Source organism: Lithobates pipiens, unplaced genomic scaffold, assembly GCF_037356315.1.
Source record: "Lithobates pipiens isolate NorthernLeopardFrog02 unplaced genomic scaffold, aLitPip1_a1.2 Scaffold_8, whole genome shotgun sequence".
Lineage (NCBI taxonomy): Eukaryota > Metazoa > Chordata > Amphibia > Anura > Ranidae > Lithobates > Lithobates pipiens.
This window is the reverse complement of record NW_027507903.1, coordinates 561,107,605-561,131,640: the sequence shown is the minus strand read 5'-3', so window position 1 is coordinate 561,131,640 and position 24,036 is coordinate 561,107,605. Positions and strand designations below refer to the sequence as shown.

Genomic DNA, 24,036 nt, shown 5'->3' with positions numbered 1-24,036 from the left:
TGAAGCACCTGATTAGAGCCAGAGGCTCTGATGGGCTTTAAAATAGGGCGGGCTTGGGGCACAGGGCACTACATCCCAATCCCACCCTGATGTGTGACGATAGCGAATTCATTTTCGCTATTGTCACACTACAGTTCCTCCCTGCCAATCGGGAGGCAGGTCGTGAGACCTGTTTCCCAATTAGCCAAAGCACCAGGCAATCCTAAAGGAATGCATGCCACACTTTTCCCATATTTATTTGTAAAAAAAAAAAAAAAAAAAAAAAATTATTTTGAAAAATCTTCTCCCCCTTTTTTTTTTTTTTTCATTAACTGTTTTTTATTAATCATAAAAACGTATAAATGGACAAAGAGTTGACACTGTAATACACAAATTTCAGCATAGCAGCAGTAAAACCAGTGTATATCCAATAATGTTGAACCATAAAACAAATAATGAGTCACTGTTGGCTCCACATAGAAGTCCCTAGGTATCACATGGGATCCGCTATGAATCACATCAGAATCTAGAGAAGAAAGTAGCAGGTATTCCTTCCACTTCACAATTATGTGCCACTTTGTGTTGGTCTATCACATAAAATCCCAATAAAATACATTTATGGTTATAACATGATAACAATTGGGAAAAGAGGTATGAATACTTTTTTAAGGCACGGTGTAAAATATATATCATAAATTAGCCATGACCCATCACCAAAAAAAAAAATCGTATATTGGGGGCGGGCTATCTGAGCACCTCTGACCAATTCTTTTTTTGCGGATGTTTTATTGCATTTGTATCCTCTAAAATTCACTTAAGTGTAGTATTAAAAAAATATATATTTTCTGACCTTTTGCTTTTCCTAATCCCGAGACCTTTGCGGTAATATCACGTGACATTTTTTTTTTTTTTAAATCATGCGTGCAAAACCAAATGCACAAAAAACATCTCTGGCAGGGATGCTAGCAGGCTTCAGCACTTTTTAGGCCTCATGCACACTGGATGTTTTTGGAGATTTTTACAGCAGCTGTTTTTGGCAGTAGACTTATTTTTTTTTTTTTTCCCCCCCTCCTAGTTTTTAAGCTCTCCATGTTATCCTATGTATCCATGCACACATAGGCTGTTTATCAGCAGTTTTGGGCAGTAACGTTTTTGAGCAGTAAAAAAAAACCCAAAACTAGTGGGTTCTGAGAGATGTTTTTCAGCTGTAAAAACGCTCTAACGCTGATGAACGTTGTTAAGTGCTCAAAAACATCACTCATCGGCGTGTTTTTTTTTTTTAATACAATGGATCAAAAAATATAAAAAAAAAAAAAAAAAAAAGTTTAAAAACTCACTGCAAAGCTACTGACGTTTTTATAACATAACATTATTTTAACATCCAGTGTGCGTGAGGCCTAAAGGCTTCATCAAGTTTGCTGAAACTCCTGCAAATGCTTTGGCAAAACTTGCTGTTCACACTTCTTATACAAGCCAAAGCCCATGTGAAGCGGGCCTTACTGAGTTACCAAGCAAGTTAATACTGTGCCAATCGCCACATTATGTGATTGGTTCTCCCATCATTGATACGAGGCCAGTAGCACGCTTCCATAGCAAATGCTCCATTCACATCAATGTGTTTTTTGGAAACAGTCAGTTTTTGGTCCAATATGCTCCAATGGAAAAGCTGAAGAAAAGCATGTAGTGTGTGTTTGTGTTTTATTTTTTATTTTTTTTACCTTGATTTTGCAATTTATCTGCAATTTATTTCTCTCCAAGGAAGGTTTCCTTCAAAAATAGATGTAACAGGCTTTAATGCTATTACTGTAAACTTCCTGTGATTCCTACCCCCTTCATGCATGAGAACTGCTTCAGTTCCTGTACATGGCCTTTAAAGTAAATCTGTCATTTACTTGAGCCTAGTTTACACCATTGTGGTGCATCATTGATAGGCATAGTGCCCCGTCATTGGTATCGGTGGGAGCAATAGGGCCCCATTTTTGGTGTAGAAGGAACAGTGCCTTGTATCAGCAGAAAGAATAGTACCCCCAGGGGCCTGATCAAACTGCAGCCTGGGGGCCAGATGTGGCCCTCTGCTTGCCTTTGAGATCACTGGTCTGGCGGATCGGATTGGATCAGATGAAAATGGACAGGCGGTTGGTTTTCATTCGATCTCCCATAGAGGAGAGCGGAACTCTGACAAATCCACCTCTGCACAGGGATCAGCGGATCGATCCCTTCCCTCGCTGAGCAAAGTGGAGTCCACTGGGCGGATCGACCGTGTGAAAGGACCCAAAGTGTTCCAGTCGCCCAATATAATGTGTACTTGCCCATACTCTGGCAGATATTTGTTATGCGTTATATCATTAACCGTACACCGGTTACCATGGTTCAGGTTACCATTCCTTTGTCTTTGTACCAACTGGAGTTTGTCACAGCTCCGTTAGGCCTCTAACACTGGTGGCCAAGGGGTAGTTTAAAAAAAGGCGGTAGAGGCAACTTAAAGCCCACAGAGTGGGCTGTTCACATACCATGGCCACCAGTCTTCCGTGCAAATAATTTGTCCTATTGTGAATTGCCAAAGAAAAAGAAAATGCATGCATTTAGAAGCTGGAGGATCTGCTTGGCCATACTCTGAAAAGTGATTCACAGTGGATCAAAGAATGGACATTAAAACCTGACAGGGGTTCTAATCCTTCCCCCACTCCAGTCAAACCTAAAAATCTTTGTCTATAGATGCATTTTAGGTATTGACATAGGTGACAAGGGCTGTTAGGGACAGATGACAGTCTTCATTATTGCTGTACAGAAATTCACGTGTTTCAGCACCAATAGTCTCTCTGACCAGGGAAGAAACATAATCTGCACTCCCATTGGCTTCAGTAGAAGACAGGCAAGACATCCGGGCTGCTAAATAGACCCCTGATGTCTTATTAAAGAAGACCTTTCTAAACAAAATGTTATTACATGGAGGACTATTGGTCCCCTATATGAAAATAATGAAGTGGTGGTCCTACATATTGCTGCATGCACAGGAGCAAAAGCAATTTTATTCTAGGCCCATTATTCATGGTTTGACTGTAAACTGATGACTGGTAAATTCTTTTAAAGCTCTGCCTGTTTAAAAAAAAAAAAAAAAAAAAACAATAAAAAAAAAAAAAAAAAATGGGTGCCAAAGACCATCCATCCTTTCACAGGCACATGCAGTTTTAAGGCTTGACCCTTTCCCTTTTTTTTTTTTTTTTTTTTTTTTTTCCCTGATCCTTTTATTTGCTGCAATCTCATCTCTTATATTTTAGTGCAAATTGGGTAACAAATTGCATTTCATACCACAAAGCTATAAATTGGTAGATCAGCTTTTTTTATTTTTTTTGTCTATGTGGGTAAAACCCCACTCGGCTTCCCCAAATAATAAACTTTAAAAATAATGAAACTGAGGCGTAGTGGTGGCACCCCCCTCCGTGCCTAATTATCTTCAGTAATGTACCGTTAAACCCTAAGAGCCCGTTCACACAGGGGCGGCACGACTTTCAGCGTGACTCAGATGCGACCTGCAAACGACTTCAGCGGCGACTTGCAAAACGACTTCTGTATAGAAGTCAATGCAAGTCGCCTGAAGTCGCCACAAAAGTAGTACAGGAACCTTTTTTTCTAAGTCGGAGCGACTTGAGTCGCTCCTATTAGAACGGTTCCATAGAACAGAACGGAGCGCGACTTGTCAGGCGGCTAAGTCCCCTGGACGAGTCGCCCCTGTGTGAACGGAGCCTAAAGGCCTCATGGTCACTGCTGCTGGTAAACAGACGTTTAGGAGCAGTTGGGGGTTTTTTTTTTTTTTTTTCAGTTGCCCCTGAACTCTCCTCTGTTACCTTTATCACTACATGTACACAGGGTCGTTTACAGTCATTTCTAGGCAGTTGAATTTTTTAGAAGCATTTTTTTTTTTTTTTTTTTTTTTTTTTTTGGAAAGCAAAAAAAAAATGCATTCAGGACTGATGTTGTAAAGCGCAGTAACTTGCATTTAGCCGCATTTTCATTTTACAGGTGTTTTTTAATGGAGATACATTTTTGACTATTTAACTTTTTTTTTTTTTTTTTTTTTTAACGTCCTCTATCTGTAAAGTTAAATCGTTCAGGGGAGGTTGTAAATCTTCTTGTGTACATTAAGCCTAAACATGCTTGCGTATCAAAGTATTTTTGTGTCAACTATAATATTTTACAGCAATAGTTTGTGTGTGTGTGTATATACAGTTGTGCGCATAAGTTTACACACCCTGACAGAATTTACGATTTCTTGGCCATTTTTCAGAGACTATGAATAACACAAAAACTTTTCTTCCACTCATGGTTGGTGTTTTGGCTGAAGTCATGCAAGTGCTTTTAGCCAATTTTGCACAAAACACACTACCAAGTTGACTATTGTAACAAGAATTGTAACCCAATTAGGTGTAGGGTGACAATGCTGGCAGCTACCCATATTAAGGAGAATGGTAGTTTATTATTTAGTTTTTTTTTTTTATTTTGCATTTTATTATATTGCATTTGTGTGCCCCAAAATTAACTTAAAGTGGTGTTGGGGGGGGGGGGGGGGGGAGAATTTAAAAGCCAGCAGCTACACATACTGCAGCTGCTGGCTTTTAATAAATGGACACTTACCTGTCCTGCAATCCCTCAATGTCGGCACCGCAGCTGATGTTTTCTTCAGATGTCGGGTGCTGCCCGGCAGTGTAGGATTTCGGCTTCACGCCGGGAACCCTACTGCGCATGCACGAGGCCCCGCTCCTCTCTCCTATTAGTCCACCGGCCGAGGAAGGAGGAGGAGCCGCAGCTGGACTCCCGGAAGTGGGAAAGGATACCTGTCAAAGACCGGTAACCTGTCGTCTTCCTCCCCCCGAAATTTGTTAATTGTGACACCGGAGGAGGGAGGACTCCGATGGGTGGAACTCCGCTTTAAATGTATTATTAAATTAAACATTTAGAATTACCACTTCTTTTTTTTTTTTTTTTTTTTTCTCTCCAGGGTTTCTACTTTCATAAAATATATACTGTTTGGGGGTTTTAAGTTATGTTGAGGCCTAAAATAATTTTTTTAACGTGCAAAAATATGCTGCAAGGGTTAAAGTGATTGTAAAGTATTGTTTATTTTATTTTTTTTAAATAACGAACATATCATACTTGCCTCCACTGTGCAGCTTGTTTTGCCCTAAATATTCTCTTCTGGGAACCTCCGGCGGCTCTCCCCCACATCAGATAACCCCCCTAGGAGAAGCGCTCTCCTGGGGAGGTTACTTTGTAGGCACGATCCCGAGTCCAGCATTTGCGTCCACAGACACGAATGCTGGACTCGGCCCCCGCGATAGCGATGGTGGCTGCATTCATGGGTGTGGTGGGGTGTGTTTTTTTTATTATTTTTTTTTTTGTTTGTTTTAGGCCTTTTCCCCCTCTGTTTTCACCTGCTGATCTGGCCTCCTGTATTAGAGAGCCTGAACTCTGGGTGAAGGAGCACAGGGGACACCTTTTTGGACAACAATATTGTTAGTCTGGGGAGAAGGGGGAGTATTAAATTTACTAGGAGATTTAGATGCACTAACAAATTGAAGCTGAACTCCAGTTAATACTTTATAATCAGTTACATCAACAGTTTGTTCCTTTTTGGGATAAAGGTTTTACGTAAAAGCTGATCATTGTAAGCATCCCTATCGGTGTTAAATGGTTTGTCTCATCCCTGTAACTTATAACTTTTTTGGAGGAGAGCTGGAACAGATCCCCAGACAAAAATGAAAAGTAAGAAAGCATAAAAAAAAGAAAATGCATCCATCACATTTAAGAATTCGAGAATTGGTAAGCTCCATTACAATGTTTGTGGTGTGTGTGTGGTGGTTATTTTTTTTTTTTTTTTTTTTTTCAGAAAACAGACACGGCAGCCCATTCGTTTTTAAATGAGGCACCATGCCTGCAAAAATGCTGAATGGAATGGTGATAGAAATGACATGCTAGTACTGGTCACACCTCTGACAGAGGCCTTCCTACATGTGTACAGCTATGTGCGTGACTGCTTTGTGTAACCAGACACTGACAGTCTGCTGCTAATGGGGATGACCTGATTTGTCAATAAAACCGAGCTGAAAGTCTTCCTTATATTCAGGTGTACTGATGTGACACCGAGGGAAAAAAAATCTCTCCGCTGACCTATAAACTAGCTGTGATTCAACAAAAGGCTTTGTATGTAGTCTGTGGGTGGGGTGGAAGCTGCTAAAAGTCAACCCGTCCTTTAGTTCTACTTTAATTTGCAGTAACAGAGGGCAAAACTTATTATATATTATTTATTTCATTTTGGATATAACTTTTCAGTGTTTCTGTTTTCCATCTCTGTCCAATTTGTGGAGACTTCCTTTCACTTCCTGTCCCATATCCTAAACAGGAAGTAAAAGAAAATCCAATCTAGTGAGGGAATCCTGTGGTATCACCAGAACTAGTGTCCCTATTGGAAGATGTGCCCTCTATTCCTGTTCTGGTGTCAATCCAAATCTTCGTTTTTTCGTTTAGTTTCACTTTTGATGATATTGGTAAATGGCACAAATGGAGTGAATCCTCCTTTTCCTGGACTTTGGAGATATCTGAATGTCTGATGCCATGATATATATTGTGTGTGTGTGTGTGGTTTTTTAATTTTTTTTTTTTTATGAAAATTTAAAACCAGAACCCTTTTTTCTCTTCTTTTTTTTTTTTTTTAACAAGTGCCCCTATACCCTCATCTTTGCACACAGAAGCGAACACATACGTAGCTCGCACCCGCATAATTTAAAGGACGTTCAAACCACACATGCAAGGTATTGCAGCGAACGTTGCAGTGAGAGCAATAATTCTACTGCAAGACCTCCTCTGTAACTCCACACGGGTAACCTGGAAAAAATGTATTAAAGCGTAACCTACAGAGATTTTTAAGTACTGAAGCTTGGCGCCATTACACGAGAGTTTAAAATGTGACATGCTGGGTATATATTTACTCAGCGTAACATCATATTTCATATTTATTAAAAAAAAAAAAAAAAAAGTTGGGCTAACTTTAGTGTGGGGTGTTTTTTGTTTTATTTTATTTATTTTAATCAATGCAGTTTTGTGCCTCTGAATTTTTGGAAAGGGTCAGGTACTTTTTTTTTTTTTTTTTTTTTTTTTTTTTTTTAACGTATCCACAGAGAAAAAGACCATGTAGTTCCCGCACCTGTGATCGTGCTGCAGCCTGGGATGCATTGGGGTGACGTTCAGAATGAAAGGCAGCCCAGCGCGTCTCCCAAGAGCAGCGTGATTCAGCTGCGGGTGCGAGAATTTATGCGATTCCCGCAAACTGTAACTTACGGCCCACACTAGTGTCAACCGAGCCTAAGGTAAGTTAAAGTGCTTTTAATGGGTACCCTGTAAAAATGAGTATTTAACCCTTGCAGTGCAGGGGAGCCTCACTACAAGGGTAGATTTTTTTTTTTTTTTTTTTTTTATTTCCCTGGAATTCAGCTTTCAAAGAAACAGGTTACTTGCCACCCTCTCCAAAGCCCATATTTTATTGATCTATTTCTTTATTACAGTTCTTTCTATAGCACTGACAATTTTACACTGTGCTGTAAATACTTTACTTTACATTCACATCAGCCTCAAGGAGTCTATAATGAAAGACTTGCATGCATACACGGGCCAGTTTAGACAGGAGCCAATTACATATTACACCCATATTTAGGATGATGTGTAACGTGGTCCGAAAAGTGGAATTGACCTTTAAGGGTGCTTTTAAATCTGTGTGCATAGGGACCTTTTTTTTTTTTTTCCCCCCTTGTAGCGTTAGGAACATTGTCATGTGTCAGTGAATATTTCCTTTGTGCATTGGCATGCATTATTGATGTGCGTTGACATGTTTTTAATGTGTTTTTACTTTAGGATTAGGAAAACATGGTTGTCAGCCTTGGCTTGTTAAAACCTGTTGCCAGCACATTAAAACGCATGTCACATGCTTTTTGAAGCATTGCTGTTGACTTCTATGGGCCTCCCAATGCACTAAAACACAGAAAAAAAATGATGTATTTTTCAAGCACTCTGCATTGCAGAGATCAGGTAATTCTGATCTAGAGAAGTTGAACACATAAAGCGTGTTGCAGTGTATTCATACAGATACTCCTTCCTCACAGATCTCTCTCCATATTGACATGATAGGATCCAGGGGCGGACTGACCATTTGGGGCCACGAGCCACTAGGGGGTCCCATCAGGGTTGCCAGCCTCAGTAAAACCAGTGACAGTATGTAAAAATCTTTTTTTTTTTTTTTTTTTTTTTTTTTTTTTTTTTTTTTTTTTACATCTGTCTCTCAAATGTCCCTTACCAACATCCTTTTGGTCTAAAAATCCCAAGATTATAGCTGCCCACCTCTCCAGTACCTTCTCAGCCAATAGAAACATGTCTGTGTATACTGTGTGTGTGTGTGGCCCCATAATCTCGGATTGCCTCGGGGGGCCCCATAATCTCCTATTGCCCGGGGGCCCCATGAGTTGTCAGTCCACCCCTGATAGCTGCACATTTGTCGCCTGCAGATCCATGATGCGAATCTCCCTTTCCATGCCATCCCAAAGGTTCTCTATTGGAAGAGATCTGGTGACTGTGGAGGCCATTGGAGTACAGTGACCTCATTGTCATGTTCAAGAAACCAGTGGTGAGATGAATGGAGCCATTGGAAGATGGGGACACTGTAGTCATAAAGGGATGGACATGATTAGCAACAATACTCAGGTAGGCCGTAGCATTTTAAACCGTGCTCAGTTGGTACCAAGGGGCCCAAGGTGTGCCAAGAAAATATCCCCCACGCCATTTATACCACCACCACCAGCCTGAACCACTAAAACAAGGCAGGATGGATCCATGCTTTCATGTTTATGCCAAATACTAACCTACCTACTGAATGTCGCAGCTGAAATCAAGACTCATCAGACCAGGCAATGTTGTCCAATTTTGGTGATCCTGTGCGAATTGTGCCTCAGTTTCCTGTTCTTAGCTGACAGGAGTGGCACTCGGTGTGGTCTTCTGCTGCTGTAGCCCATCTGCTGCAAGGTTGGATATGTTGTGCATTCAGAGATGGTATTCTGCATACTATGGTTGTAACGAATGGGCATTTTCATCCACACAACTGCCGCTTGCTTAATATTTTCTCTTTTTCAACCATTCTTTGTAAACCCTAGAGATGGTTGTGCGTGAAAATCCCAGTAGATCAGCAGTCTTTTGAAATACTCAGACAAGCCCATCTGGCACCAGCAACCGTGCCACATTCAAAGTTACTTAAATCCCCATTCTTCACTATTCTGATGCTCAGTTTGAACTTCAGCAGTTCATCTTCACCGCATCTAGATGCCTAAATGCATTGAGTTGCTGCCATGTGATTGGTTGCATTGCCAAACAATTGAACAGGAGTACCTAATAATAAAGTTGCCGGTGAGTGTACATATTACACAATATAGCTCTACCCAATCAGTGTATCGTAAATTACCAGTGTTTAGAGGTTCCAGAGCCCATTGGTGGAGAAGATGTTATTGGTAATACCTGACCAGTAAGCATTAAGTTCATAAAATATCTGCCTAAATAATGGTCATGATTACCATTGGGGTCCTGTTAACTGAAACTCAAAAGTAGCACATAGACAGCATTCTGTTATTGAAGTAGATCAGTGCTTCCGCCCCTGACTTCTTCAACTTCTGTATAGACGTTCCCTCAGGTCATATAAAGTTGTATGGGGGAAGGTAAATTGATTATAATTCCATACACACTGAGATCACATTGGGGGTTCCTAAGTGCGATCTCTGGGTTGATAAGGATTACCTTGTGGCGTCTCTCTTGCCTCTTTTGGCAGGATATTGATGGATGCTTCAGAGATTGGGGCACTGCTTCTAGAACAATGTCCTGTCAATGGTTTGGACATTGGAATGGTAATAGCAAATCGAGGATCAGCCATGTATATGTGGAAGAGGAGGGTCCTTTCTTATGTAAATCCCCCACCTTTGTGTAGGCTTTGTGGCTTTCATTCCTATTATCACTGCAGATATCCTTTGTCTGATAACAATGCCCACCATTCACCTATGGCGGAGTGTCAAATGGCTCCTGTTTAGCTCTGCTGGGGGGGGGGACATATGAATGGGATTATTCAACTATTAAAGGAAATTTGCACTGAGAAAATAAGTTGGGTACATTTTGGTTAAAAAAATAAATTAAAAATCGAATTTTGAACATCCTGGTTGCTTGTGGTAATTCATTCGCTTCAATACCTTTTAAGTCCCTGACCTGGGCATGGAGGCAGATCAGGAGTTTTGACTTTTAGGATTTGTTATAGGTCTATGAATCAGAATATTCTGTGGACAACTCCACAAATGCCTCCTGTCTAAGTGACCGTAAATCCATGCCCAGAGTCTTCTCTCTTCCTCAATGAGGCGAGGGAAGGTCTTCAGATGTCCATGTTGCTGCTTTGTAACATGGACCCTTCCATTAGCAGAGTCTTTACAGGTCCTGAACGTTGTGTCCATACTGCGGTGCTGAGCTACTGATTTCTTTTAGCAAAAGAGGTTTCAGAATGGGCCATCTAGAGTTGGATATGGAGGGGAAAAAAGCACCCTGGAGGGCTAAAAAAAAAAAAAAAAATAGAAAAAAGAAAAGAAAAAAGTGGGACGGGTGGGGGGAGGGGATTGGGGTTACGATGAGTGGAATTTAACCACATGCATCAGATTGTAATTGAACACCAAAATAACATTGTAAACACTATTTCTGCCTTTCTAAAGCTGGCCAAGATGGATGTAAAGTTGGCTTGTTCAGCAGGGACCAGCTGAAATTGAATCCCATGTGTGGCCATCCCTGTTAGACAGAATCTGATGGATTCCTGTTGAATGGACAACTTGGAAAGCTTTTGTCAATTTAGCGGTAGGAATATTCCTTGATCCGCCTCAATTTTTCTTTTTTTTTCTTTTTTGTGTGACTGGAGGAACTCCTGTATGGCTAGTATTGTAGGCCAGGATTGTAAACTCTTAGGCCCCATTCACACCTGAGCGTTTTGTAGCCAGAAGCTACAAAACGCTGGAGGGTAAAAAATCTATTCTCAATGGAGATGGTTCACATCTCCACTCCAAGTCGCCTGAAGCTGAACACCTGAAGCTCAAACAAGTTCTGGACCCTTCTTTATCGCTGAAATCGGGCAGATTTGGGCATTTTTTCTTCTTTTTAAATTGGTGACCTTTTGCCCTGCACAAAATCGCGGTAAAAAACGCTGTAGAAACGCATGATTTCCTGCCTGAAAACGCTATGCTCAGGTGTGAATGGGGCCTTATGAGCAGGACCCTCTTGTATTTTACTGTATGGTAACTATACTGTCTCCCTTTATACTGTAAAGTGCTGCTTAAACTGTTGGCACTATATAAATTATGAATGATACGATCTTGAAAAGGTGCTTGTAGATCTCAGTGAGTAATCACAGCGGAGTGCAAGGTTTCATTCATTCAGGCACATGGAGCCCAAAAGCTTTAGCTTAAAATATTGTACACAGAGGGCCCAAAAACATGTTAGATTTATATAAACATTAAAGGGTAGCTGTAAGTCATGTTTGAATTATGCAGTCCCATAAGTACTCAAAGTGGTCACCACTGGCGTCCAGACACTTTTTTTTGATTTTGGAGAACTACTGTATGAAATAACATTGACCGGAGTGTCCACAGGAATTGCTTTGCATGATTTTTCAATTTCTTCCCCCTAGTACAGGCAGTGTAGGTGGCTTTCTATGGTACACCGCATACTTTAGTGTTCCCCACATATAGAAATTGAGGGGTGTTAAGTCCGGTGAACGCAGAGAGAATTCAACAGGACCACTACATCCTATCCAACGTCCTAGCAGAATGTCATTGAGAGAGGCTCTCATGTCTTGGCGGTAGGGTGGTGGTGCACCATCTTGCTGAAGAAGTAAAATTGCTCAGCCGCACAAGATGGCACAAGCATGGCCGGTAAGATGATATCAACAATGGTGCGACTACTGACATCTTTAGGGGAAACCTAATACAATTTGCTGCCATACTTGAATTTGAAGAATATATATGTGCCAATAAAGCTCATGTGTGTCCCAATGCTTTTGAGAAAAATATTTTTCTCAAAAGTATTGGGACGCACATGAGCTTTATTGGCATCCCAGTCTTGGTCCGTAGGGTTCAATATTGAATTGGCCCACCCTTTGCAGCTGTAAAAGCTTCAACTCATAAAGACACGGATGAGTGATTTGGGGTAAAGGAGCTTGACTGACCTCAACCCGAAAGAACACCTTTGGGATGAATTCAAGCGTAGACTGTGAGGGAAGACCTTCTCGTCCACATCTGTGCCTGATCTCACAAATGCGCGTCTGGAAGAATGCCCAAACATTCCCATAGACACACTCCAGAACCTTGTGGACAGCTTTCCCAGATGAGCTGAAGCTCTTTATAGCTGCAGATGAACCCTACAGACTAAGACTGGGATGTCATTAAAGTTCGTGTGTGTGTGTGTGTGTAAAGGGAGGCGTTCCAGTAGTTATCTTAGTCGATTGATAGAAATCTATTGGTTTCTCCCTTTTGTTTGGCCTTGTTACACTTTTCTATTCTACCACTAGGTGGCCAGGTACTTGGTGGTACTAGATAGAAGGGCAACCCAAGGTTGGGTTATGGGTTATTTTTGGAATCCCTTGGTTTGCTAGGAGAACCTATATATTTGGGTAGAGTCAGGTGATCTATGTTCTGTGCCACCTGGACGGTTGTCTGGGTGGACCTGTGTCATACGCCCCGGGCTGCTAGGCTGGAGATTGGGCCTATCCTGGGGACCTCTAGCTTCTAGGCTGTGTGAGGGCCTATCCAGAAGTAATGTGAGCAGCGCAGTGTTGGAATTGCTGCTTGCAGTCCAACCAGAAGTGAAGGTTCCACCGGCTGGAGAACCTGTCAGTGGTAGAATGGAAGCTGTCGCCACAAATGGCCCAACCACCTTTACCAGGGACCACAGCGAGTAACTGAAGCAAGTCCTGCAACCACATTCTCACTAAAAGGGCATGTTAGAGAATTGGGAAACTTCAAGTGGTGATCAAGTCAGGGACCCAACTCGTGGAGGAGACATTTGCAGAGCAGCCTTGTGACTCAAGTCATGGACCTTGCAAGTTAGGAGGCAGGGGTGAAGCTTGAAATATCTGGAGTGCCAAGCTAGGGACCCAGCAGGGAGGCTTGGGTAACGCTTGAGGGGATACCACCGCAAACCTTGGAGAAGCTCAAGGGATTCTGTGAATCAGAGGCTCTGAGAGGCCGGTAGCTCAGTGTTGAACTACAAGAAGCAGTTGTGGTGAAGCTGAAAGGACTGTTATGTTTGAGTTAGGAACTGTTAAACATTCCTGCAGGTACAGATTTTTATTCTTTTTGCTGGAGGCCTTTCCCTGCACGGCTGTGCTCCTATTGAAGTCTCAGTCTGCCAATTTGAATTAGCAACTATCTAAGTGTGTCCTGGTCCTAACCCTCTTTTCCCCCCAAAAAAAGACTGTTAAAAGAAATAAAACCTCTTTTACATCCAAGAAGTGTCTGGGGCCCAATAACTATGTCCACCTTGCACCCACTATGCCTCAAAACCCACCACATACAGGAGGATCTTGGCTATCTTTTGGCTTGGAAAGTTCTCATTAGACTGGACGAGGCCAGAGACCTTCTACATATACATAGCTCCCGACTGTCCCAGATTTGGAGCAATGTCCCTCTGTCCCTTATTTTGGCCTGATCAATATAGATGTGTATAAAATGCACTTAGTGTTTTCCAGCACTAAATATTTTTATCTCATTTCTAAATTGCTGCATTTGTAAATTTCAAATTCCAATATAAAGGAATAGCAGTGGTAAAAAAAAAGCACTTTTGTGGGTTTAATCAATCTTTGTTTTGTGTGTGGTTTTATTTTTTTGTACAATTCTCCTTTTTAAGTGTGTGTGTGTATGTATGTGTATGTATATGTGTGTGTGTATATGTGTATATATATATATATATATATATATATATATATATATATATATATATATATATATATATATATATATATATATATATATATATATATATAAAATTTTTATTTACTTCTTTTTTGTATAGGCGTGTAGGTTAATATTTGAGAAGTGATATACAGAGTGCTACTCGATAAGAAACAAAGGTAATAAATGTGGTCTCTAAGTAGAAAGGTCTTTGTGTGTGTGTGTGTGTGTGTATGTATTATGACAAGTGTTTTGTATTCAAGCACATTAATAATTTATGGTTAGTGGACCACACCCATTGGTACTAGTAAGACTCTGATCCTATACAGGTCACAATGTTGGGTTTTGATCAGTGACTCACACTGATATGCTTTGGTAACTGTGTGCATACATCCATTTATAAGATTAGCACTTGAATTAAAATATAATTTACCCGACCTATATAAACCTATAGCATCAACTGCTATTTTGGGTGCATGCTCATGGGAGATTGTGTTCCAAACAGAACACAAAACCATAGGAGATTAGGCACCGATAAAAGGGCTCTGAGTCTTTTGTTCCCCTGAGATAAGAGCACACCATGGTTTGCTGCAGAGCACAAAGTAATCTCTTAAAGGGTCAGTCCACTCTAACTGAAATTTTAGTGCTTTATTAAATGAGTTAAATGAGTTAAAAGAGAAGCATGGGTTTATTTAACTGACAATTGCGCGGTCGTGCGACGTTGCTCCCCCAAAAAAAATTTTTCCTTACAAATAGAGCTTTCTTTTGGTGGTATTTGATCACCTCTGCGGTTTTTATTTTTTGCGCTATAAACGAAAACAAAATTTTTTACCTCCGCACTTCAGCCACTTCATTTTAAAGTCCCAACCTCCTTTCAAATTTGCCTGATACCGGGATGGAGGCGCTAACCCGTGCCTCATTTAAAGTCCCAAACTGTTTTTTTTTTTTTTTTTTTATTTAAACAAAAATAGAGCGACAATTTTGAAAAAAGCTGTATTTTTTTTTTTTTACTTTTTTCTACAATGAATATCCCCCAAAAATATATAAACATTTTTTGTTTCCTCAGTTTAGGCCGATGCATATTCTTCTTCTACATATTTTTGGTTAAAAAAAATCGCAATTAGCGATTTATTGATTGGTTTGCACAAAAGTTATAGCATTTACAAAATAGGGGATAGTTTTATAGCATTTTAATGAATATTTGTTTTTTACTAGTAATGGCGGCGATCAGCTTTTTATTTTTTTGTGACTGCGACATTATGGCGGACACATTGGACATTTTTGACACATTTTTGGGACCATTGTCATTTATACAGCAATCAGTGCTATTTAAATGTACTGATTCCTGTGTAAATGACACTGGCAGTGAAGGAATTAACCACTAGGGGGCAGTGTAGGCGTTACGTATGACGGTATGTGTTTTATTGTAGGGGCATGGCCTGGCATGTGATGTCACGGATCGTCTTTCCCTATAAAAGAGAAGAGATGATCAGTGACAGGCTCGGTAGGAAGCCCAGGGAGAGGTTTGTTTACACAGGCCTCTCATTCTTCAGCTCTGTGACCTGATCGTGGGACACCAGCGGTGATCGGGTCCGCTGGTCCCGCGGCCATGGTCACGGAGCTCAGGACCAGGACCCACGGCTGGGCACTTAAAAAGCAACATGCAGGTACATGCTTGTGCGCAGCTGTGCCATTCTACCGATGTACATCGGCGTGAGGTGGTCCTTAAGTGGTTAAGATTCATATTTTGCCTATGTTGATGGAGCATCAGCCCGATGCTGCAGCTGTCCCCCGGCATCTCTTCACTGAGAACCAAACCTTGCCGATGGCATTTCTCACAGATCTGAGAGAAGAGCTGCTGACTGTCAGTCAGGGTCTCTCCTCTCTGCTCCTCCATGCTTATTAGAGTGCTGAGCAGTGGAGGGGTGGGGAGCGGCTGTCTCATCGGCTCGCTGAAACTGCCATTGGTCAAGGCAGCTGGGGGATTGAGAATTCTGAAGTCGGGATAAAGCGCTGCCTAGACTGATATTGGTGACGTCAGCGGAGAGCCCACTTCAGACTGCTCTTCGCTGAAGATGGGCCCCAGGAGTGCAATTCTTTTTAAAAAGCTCAGGCTGGACTTCTTTTTTTAAGTGTATGTTACCTCAACACTTCATCTTTCTGATCAGTGGCGGCTGGTGCTAAAAAAATTTTTTTGGGGGGGGGGGCAAAAACAAACTGAAAAATTCTGAAAAAAAAAACAAAACCCCATCAAACGCAGCCCCACTGTGCCATATCGCTAGATTACTTGAAGTAACAGCAGAACTGAGCACCAGCCAATACAATACTGTGGGTCACTCATACAAGTAGCAGCAGACCTGGTAAACTAAAACTCATCATACAAGCAATGGAGTTTCGGGGAGAGAGCTACAAGTACCAGCAGACCAGTTATGACACTATTGTAGACTATGAATAGTAACAGTAGGTTTGGTGAGCTCAGTGTACATCAATGGAGTACTTGCTGTGCGGATCGGAGGGGAGTGCAGCAAGGTCTGAGAGACCGAGAGAAGAGTGTCACTGTCTGGGGGTCTGCAGCGCCAGGCCAGCACTTCCCTTTTAATGGCGCCGCTCATCTGGGCGGGCCCCCCACCTGGTGCACGCCATTTGACTCCACCCCCACTGTGGCCAGGAAACCGGAAGTGGCTAGTGTCCTCTCCTTCGATCCCAGTCAACTCCACCCCCACATGTCAATGATGGGGGGGGGGAGGGAAACACCACCCACTGTCCTCTCCTCCAGTTCCTGCTGCGCCAATCCTAGCCAGTTAATATGGTATATTAACCAATTGGAGTAGAGTGGAAGTGTTTGTGGGCCTATTCTGAGCCACATTCCTGTCTGAATAATGTGTCCGGGTTTCAGGTGGACTGAAACCCAGACGCATGATTCAAAACCTGGACTGTTCAGGTGAATCCCAGACAGGTGGTAATACTAGGGTAGGTAACCTTTTGAGCACAGTGTGCCAAAAAAATGTTTTCAAAGAAATTTGACCGTGACTATTTTATAACAAAGATTTGTCAACTTCACACTCTCAATCACAGGATTTTTTTATAAAGTAAATGTTGTAAACTACTTTATTAGTGAGAAATTAACATCCCGCACTCTCACTCCTCAGATCACTGTACCCCTGCAAATCTGCCCCACCGCCGTATCCCCATGCTCTCCTGTCCTAACACTGAACTCATCTGCCCCACCACTGTAAACCACTTTCTCATCTGCCCCACTAATGTACCTCCTGCATATCTGTCCCTCCACTGTACCCCCCCCCCCCCCCCCTCTCTTCTGCCCCTCTGCTCATTTATGATATACAATATGAAGAGTGGTGAAAGGAAGCAGAGCTCAGACACATCTACCAGTCCTGGCAGACTCACCCTGCTGATCCACCTCTTGCATCCAGCCCATGTGCTTGTATACAATGTATGTGATGTCACATACAAGCATCTGGAATGGATGCACAATGATGAGCTCAGGTCAGGGGCATTTTATGAAAGCAGTGGGCCCGTGTGCAGGATCATAAGTTGGGCCTCTGCAGCTGAGGAAAGGTGCGGTGCTCTGCACCGCAGCAAAAGCTGGATGTGCGATTTTCATTGTGCTGAATACTGGCTGAGACTTAAAGGGACACAAAGTGCCGGGGTTCAGTAGTAAGTAGTAACTTTCAGGAATAATTTCAACAAAGTTCCCAGAAGCTCAACGGTAATTCCATAAACTCACCTGATTGTGGTTTTCTCAATCACAGTAAAATCCCTTCTTTCTGAGATTGGTAGTGGCAACCAAGCAAGTTGCCTTCCTCCAGATGGTGTTTGGGGCTAGCAGGACTGTGATTGGCTTTAGTAGTGGCCAATGGCAGTCCTCCTGGAAATGAGGGCCTCCCCCCCCCCCCCCCCCACCTTAGCAGAACTGCACCCAATTTCTTACCCATTTCCGAGAGCATCTTTTACAATGTGTGAGAGGCCAGTGCCCCCCCCCCCCCCCTCAGTGCAGGTGCGGCGCGAGGAATTCTGAAATTGGAATGCATTTGTGTCTCGCTGACACTTCCCTGCGCTGCGCTGCTCTGCTGATGGGAAGGGAGTAGAGTGCCGGCAAGAGGCTTTGTATGCCACTTGCGGCACCAGTGCCGGGGGTTGCCTACCCCTGGACTCTAAATGTGAGAGCGCATCCATCCCTGTGTGATCAGTTTTCTGGCTGTGCTTGATGCATAGCCCTGCTGTCCTCCAATGGCCAGGACTTGTGCTGACACCTTCCCCTGCACAGCCATTCACTGGGAAGATCAATGTACTTCTCTTTCTTGTGCAGCTGTTGACACCCTCCCCACACACTGTATCCACCCAGCTCTCCAAGCCCCTTTTTTATGTAGCTGATAACGTGATCAGATGTGATCAAAAAAATGTATTTATGTATGAATGTGAATCGGGGACCTTTTTTTTTTTTTTTTTTTTTTATATTGTAAGCTTTTTGAGGGGAGCGACTGATGTGAATGTATATTGCTCTGTGATTATTGATGGTGACCTCCTAGGTCTGTACACTTGCTGTGCTCATTATGAGCGGATTCCACTCTGCCTGTTAGATTTTCCTTTTTTTTTTTTTTTATGGCAATGAAAGGGTGATGATCACAAGACTGCAGTTAGTTAGTTGTCGATCGGCATGCTCAGGGCTGTAATGTAAAAGTGATCTGGGTGCTTTATAGTCATCTGATCACCTTTTACAGAGGGTGTGTCTGTGTTTTGATTTTGCTGGAGCAGAGGGCAGACAAGACATGAAGGGTCTAATAGACCCCTATTGTCTCCTTCACCAGTACCCGCCACCTGCCCAATGCTCTAGTCCAGTGGCCATCAACCCTGTCCTCAGGGCCCACTAACAGGCCAGGTTTGCAAGATAACTGAAATGCATCACAGGTGATATAACTTTCTGCTCAGTGATTGCAGTATTCTAGTCTGCATCTCCCCAAGGTAATACATCAAATCTGGCCTATTAGTGGGCCCTGAGGACAGGGTTGATGACCACTGCTCTAGCCCTTCTGCGGTTGCAAAAAAAGTTTAACTGGGGGAAAAAAATAGCGTTACAAAATGTAAAAGTTCTGCCTCATGTGCACACAAGAATGCAAACCTATGTGTTGCGCATAACACAAAATGGGGATACTTGTACAACCTGGAATGAGAAACAATTCTAGGTTCCTTTTTTACTTTAAATTGTTGAGTTGCAAAGACACGAAGTGTTGCCTGTTGCTCATTTTGGGTACAGTCATTTTTCACCATTCTAATTTACTTAACACACCCTCATCTTCTGTGTGTGTGTGTGTGTATATGTATGTATATATATATATATATATATATATATATATATATATATATATATATATATATATATATATATATATATATATATATATATATATATATATATATTAAATTTTTTTTTTTTTTTTTTTTTTTCTCGCACACACTAAGACCTTGGATTGAGAGTAACGTGTGTGGGGTTTTTTTATATGAATTTTTACTTTGATAAACGAGTCATGTCACAACTGAGTATAAAAGGTTAGAGACGCCTCTAAGTGTAGCAATACGGTTACATTTAATGATGATTAAAACAGGCACATCTAAGTATGCAGGAATTCGGGGTAAAGCTGTTCACCTAGACTATCCCCCGCACCGCCATTGACATCATCCCTTCCAAGCTGCGCTCTACGCCTCACTTTTAGATCGCTCTACTGCAGGGTAGTCCTCCCAGTCACGATTTCAGACTGACAGCCATGAGAGCTGGTGGTGCGGAGGACGATCTATGCACTCTATGCTTAACCCCGGATGCCTGCATACTTCGATGTGCCTTGTTTTAGCAACTCGCATGGTTCATGATTAATGTTGTACCTTCGTTAAATGTAACCATATTGCTACACTTAGAGGTGCCTCTCTTCTCTTTTATACTCTGTAGCTCTTGCTGGATTTTGCTTCTAATCCCCTTGTGGAGGCTGCTATTTGTGGATGGACATTTTATGGTTGCACAACCTTATCACATCGCTATAATCTTTTTACATGGACTATAAACGGAAGGACTTATGAATAAATGGTTGTGGAACAAATCATCTGAGTTTCCATTATTTCTTATGGGGAAATTCACTTTGATATACAAGTGCTTTGGATTACAAGCACGTTTCTGTAACATTATTATGGTTGCAATACAAGTTTTTTTTACTGTGTGTGTGTGTGTGTGTGTGTGTGTGTGTGTGTGTGCGCCTCTGTTGTTGTTGTTGTTAGTGGGTGATCTCGGCTCCTCCCACTGTAGCCTTGGATCGGAGTAGCAGAGCAGCCGTGAGTCACGTGACCAGCCTGATTTTAGCTGCAAAAGAAAGTATTTAGAGGCTTTGTTTATTAAAAACACTTCTATAGTGCATTAAGTTTTGTGCCCATCTTAAAGTGAACCTGTGAATAAAGAGGAATGCTGGGCATGGATATTTTATTCATGGTTAGACTGGATTTTCATGGCTTTTTCTGAATAAATGCAAAGTTCTCTCTACTTGAATAAGAGAGGTTGGTGACTTCACACCTCGTCTCATCAGAGAACGCTTTGCATTCATTGAGAACATTCAACGCATTCTCTGAATGGTTCCATGGGCCTCAGAAGCAAATGGAGATTGGCGTAGTGGTGTCTACTTCAGTGATCTCCAGATTCCAGGGGCATAAGCTGTGTGTGTGGTGTGTTTTTATTTTTTTTTATTTATTTTTTTCCCTCTTCTTGCTTTTGCAAGGTTTTGCCCATTCACAACTCCTATCCCAAAAAAAATAAATAAATAAATAAATAAAAAAAAATGGCAATAGATATACCGTATATACTCGAGTATAAGCCGAGATTTTCAGCCTCTTTTTTGAGGCTGAAAGTGCCCCCCTCGGCTTATACTCGAGTCATCGCTGTCTGCCCGCTCGATCAGCGTGTCGAGCAGACAGACAGCGGCCATTCTGATTCAAAAGCCGCGCCTCCGGCTCCCCCTTCGCCTGTGATAGGCGGAACACTGAATTTCCCAGCAGCCTGTGTTCCGCCTATCACGGACTTCGTATCATCCTCGTACTACGGACGAGGATGATACGATGTACGTGATAGGCGGAACACAGGCTGCTGGGAAATTCAGTGTTCCGCCTATCACAGGCGAAGGCGGCGGCGCAGCTTTTGAATTTTACAATGGCCGCCGAACGAAGAGGGCACGGGACGGAGGCAAGGCACAGGACGGCACGGCACGGCACGGGACGGGACCGGAGGCAAGGCATGGCGGCGAGGCACGGCGGCGAGGCACGGAGGCAAGGAGGCTCGGCACGGGACGGAGGCTCGGGACAAAGGCTCAGGACACAGGTAGGCTGGACACACACACACACACACACACACACACACACACACACACACACAGGGATGGATGGATGGATGGAGACACACACACACAGGGATGGATGGATGGAGACACACACACACAGGGATGGATGGATGGATGGATGGATGGACACACACACACACACAGGGATGGATGGACGGACACACAGGGATGGACGGACACACAGGGATGGACGGACACACAGGGATGGACGGACACACACACAGGGATGGACAGGCATGTCTTACCCTCGGCTTATACACGAGTCAATAAGTTTGCCAGTTTTTTTGGGGGTAAATTGGGGGCCTCGGCTTATATTCGGGTCGGCCTATACTCGAGTATATACGGTACTTCAATCACAATAATGGACATTCTAGCATTGCAAATCACTAAACTCAGATGTGGAGAAAACCTTTGTTTTCATAGCTGGGTACAAGCCCCATCATTAAAGGTCCATATAAATGAAGGGGAATGGGGGAAAAAGTGTGTTTGGAGGAGGTAAATACTGGTTTAGCCCCCCCCCCCCCTTTTTTTTTTTAAATATATAAGTAAAACCATTCTTATTGATTTCCCCCCCCCCCCCCCCCCACCCCCATTCCATCTGACATAGGATGTTGCTAAATGTAATTGTCTCCTTCCCGTTAAATGCTTTCAATGCACACATTGTTCCTTTTTAAATGTTATGAGACCAATTAAATATCTCAGGTTACAGGCCCCTCCAGCTCGCTTTCGCTCCCCACCTACAATAAACCAGGAACTGTAATGGTTTGTATGAGCGCTCTGTACTGGGCATGTTGACTTTCCATACTTTGACTACTATTCAGTAAAACAGAACAAAGGACAAAGGTATTTTTTCAGTGAATCGCTGGCAGAGTGAATTAAAAAAAAATATATATATATATAATATCTTTAATGTTCTGTGGGGGTGTGGTTGCTGTGTTTATTTGTATACAGTGTAAAGCTGGCCATAGACGGTTTGAATTTTGGCCAGTTCTTGCTGAACCAGCTGAGATTTGAACATTTGTATGGGCAGGCTGATGGCACCCAAGCTTATAGGTTTAATAAATTTGGGTACAACCAGCCTGTTGGATTTTTCATGTGACTTATTGCCAGGGCTATAGCTTCTAGCAATAATCACTGTGTTGTCCCAGTTGAGAAGGCTCCCCCCTTCCGGGAGAACACAATGGCTCTGCAGGAGGGTTTCCCCCATCAACACAGTCACTGAATCGAGCAATTTGTGTTTTTGTTTTTTTTTGTTTTTCCTTTCCTGGAACCCATGGTTGCAGGAAAGAAAATCGCTCCATTTATGGCCGGCTTAAGTCTTGGTTCAGATGGTGGATTTTGCATGTACGTCAGAGTGTGTGTGTGTGTGTGTGTGTGTGTGTGTGTGTGTGTGCGCGCCACACTGAACAAATTGAAGTAAGTGACCTTGCTGATCCAACAGACCATGGAAGTATTATGATTGTATCCAGTGGTCGGGTCATGATGGAAGTATTATGCCCTATGTCTGTACAGAACTATCAGACTTTTCTGTTTATAACTGTATGTCTGTACTCAATTGTATGATCATTTTCTGTTTATAGTGTCCTCGCGTTGTCCTAGGCAATTTCATACACCCCAATCCCCAAGCGGAGGGGAACAATTCCTGTTTATATCAGATATTTGTAGTGCAGTGGTCTCCAAGCAAGATGAGGCTTTTTTGCTTACCTTTTATCCAGCCCTTGGGCGCTTCTTCTCCCATTTGATACGGCACTATTTCTCCTACTGACCTCAAAGATGAGGCACCATTCCTCCCAGTGATACCAGCAATAGGTAACTATTCCTTCCACGAACTCCTACAATATTGCATATTTCCTCCTCCTAATATAAACAATGGGTAAACTATTCTTTCAACTGACTGGGCACTATTTTGTTCCACTGATGCGCAATGCCAGGGCACTATTCCTCCTCCTACTGACCACAGGCACTATGTCATAATTTTTTTCACTATTTGTTGGACTGGTTCCAATGATGGGGCACTATTTGTTGGACTGGTTCCAATGACGGGGCACTATTTGTTGGACTGGTTCCAATGACGGGGCACTATTCCTCCTCCTACTGACCACAGGTCCCATGTCATATATATATATATATATATATATATTATTTTTTTTTTTTACTCCCACTGATCACAAAGCCTGAGACGTTTACTCTGACAAGGTCTGGGGTATTTTCTACTCCTACTGTCCACAGTTCAACTCCCCCTTAAGTCTAAAGAACAGTAAACTTTTCCTTTCTGTAAAAAGTTTGGAGGCATCTAGTGCATTAGGCACTGTGTTACTGCAATCAAAGCTATCAACATATAGCGTGCTAACACTCGCATAGTAAGAATTCTGAGGCCTGCAACAGCTGTACTAGAAATATAATAGTCTATGTAAGGAGTAGCACAGATTGCTCATGTCAGGCTATCCATTGGCGGGACAGCTGTATAGAGAGCTGCAAAGGAAACGCTCCTATGGAATGGATCCCATGCTATGCAGAATGTATTTTATAGTTAACCATCAACACTGATTTGATGGAAGTGCTGGTCTCCATGTCTCATGCCGTAAAGATTTATAGAGGGGCTGTGATGAAGAGATTTGGAAGGATGTATTTTTGGGATGTCCTAAAGACTGGCAGCTCATGGTGGTAAT

General features: G+C 42.4%; 1 protein-coding gene across 4 annotated transcripts in view; it reads left to right on the top strand.

The window, feature by feature from the left end:
• Positions 1 to 24,036, top strand: part of LOC143960980 (volume-regulated anion channel subunit LRRC8E-like) — a 71,906-nt gene that overhangs the window by 1,402 nt on the left and 46,468 nt on the right. The window lies entirely within an intron of this gene.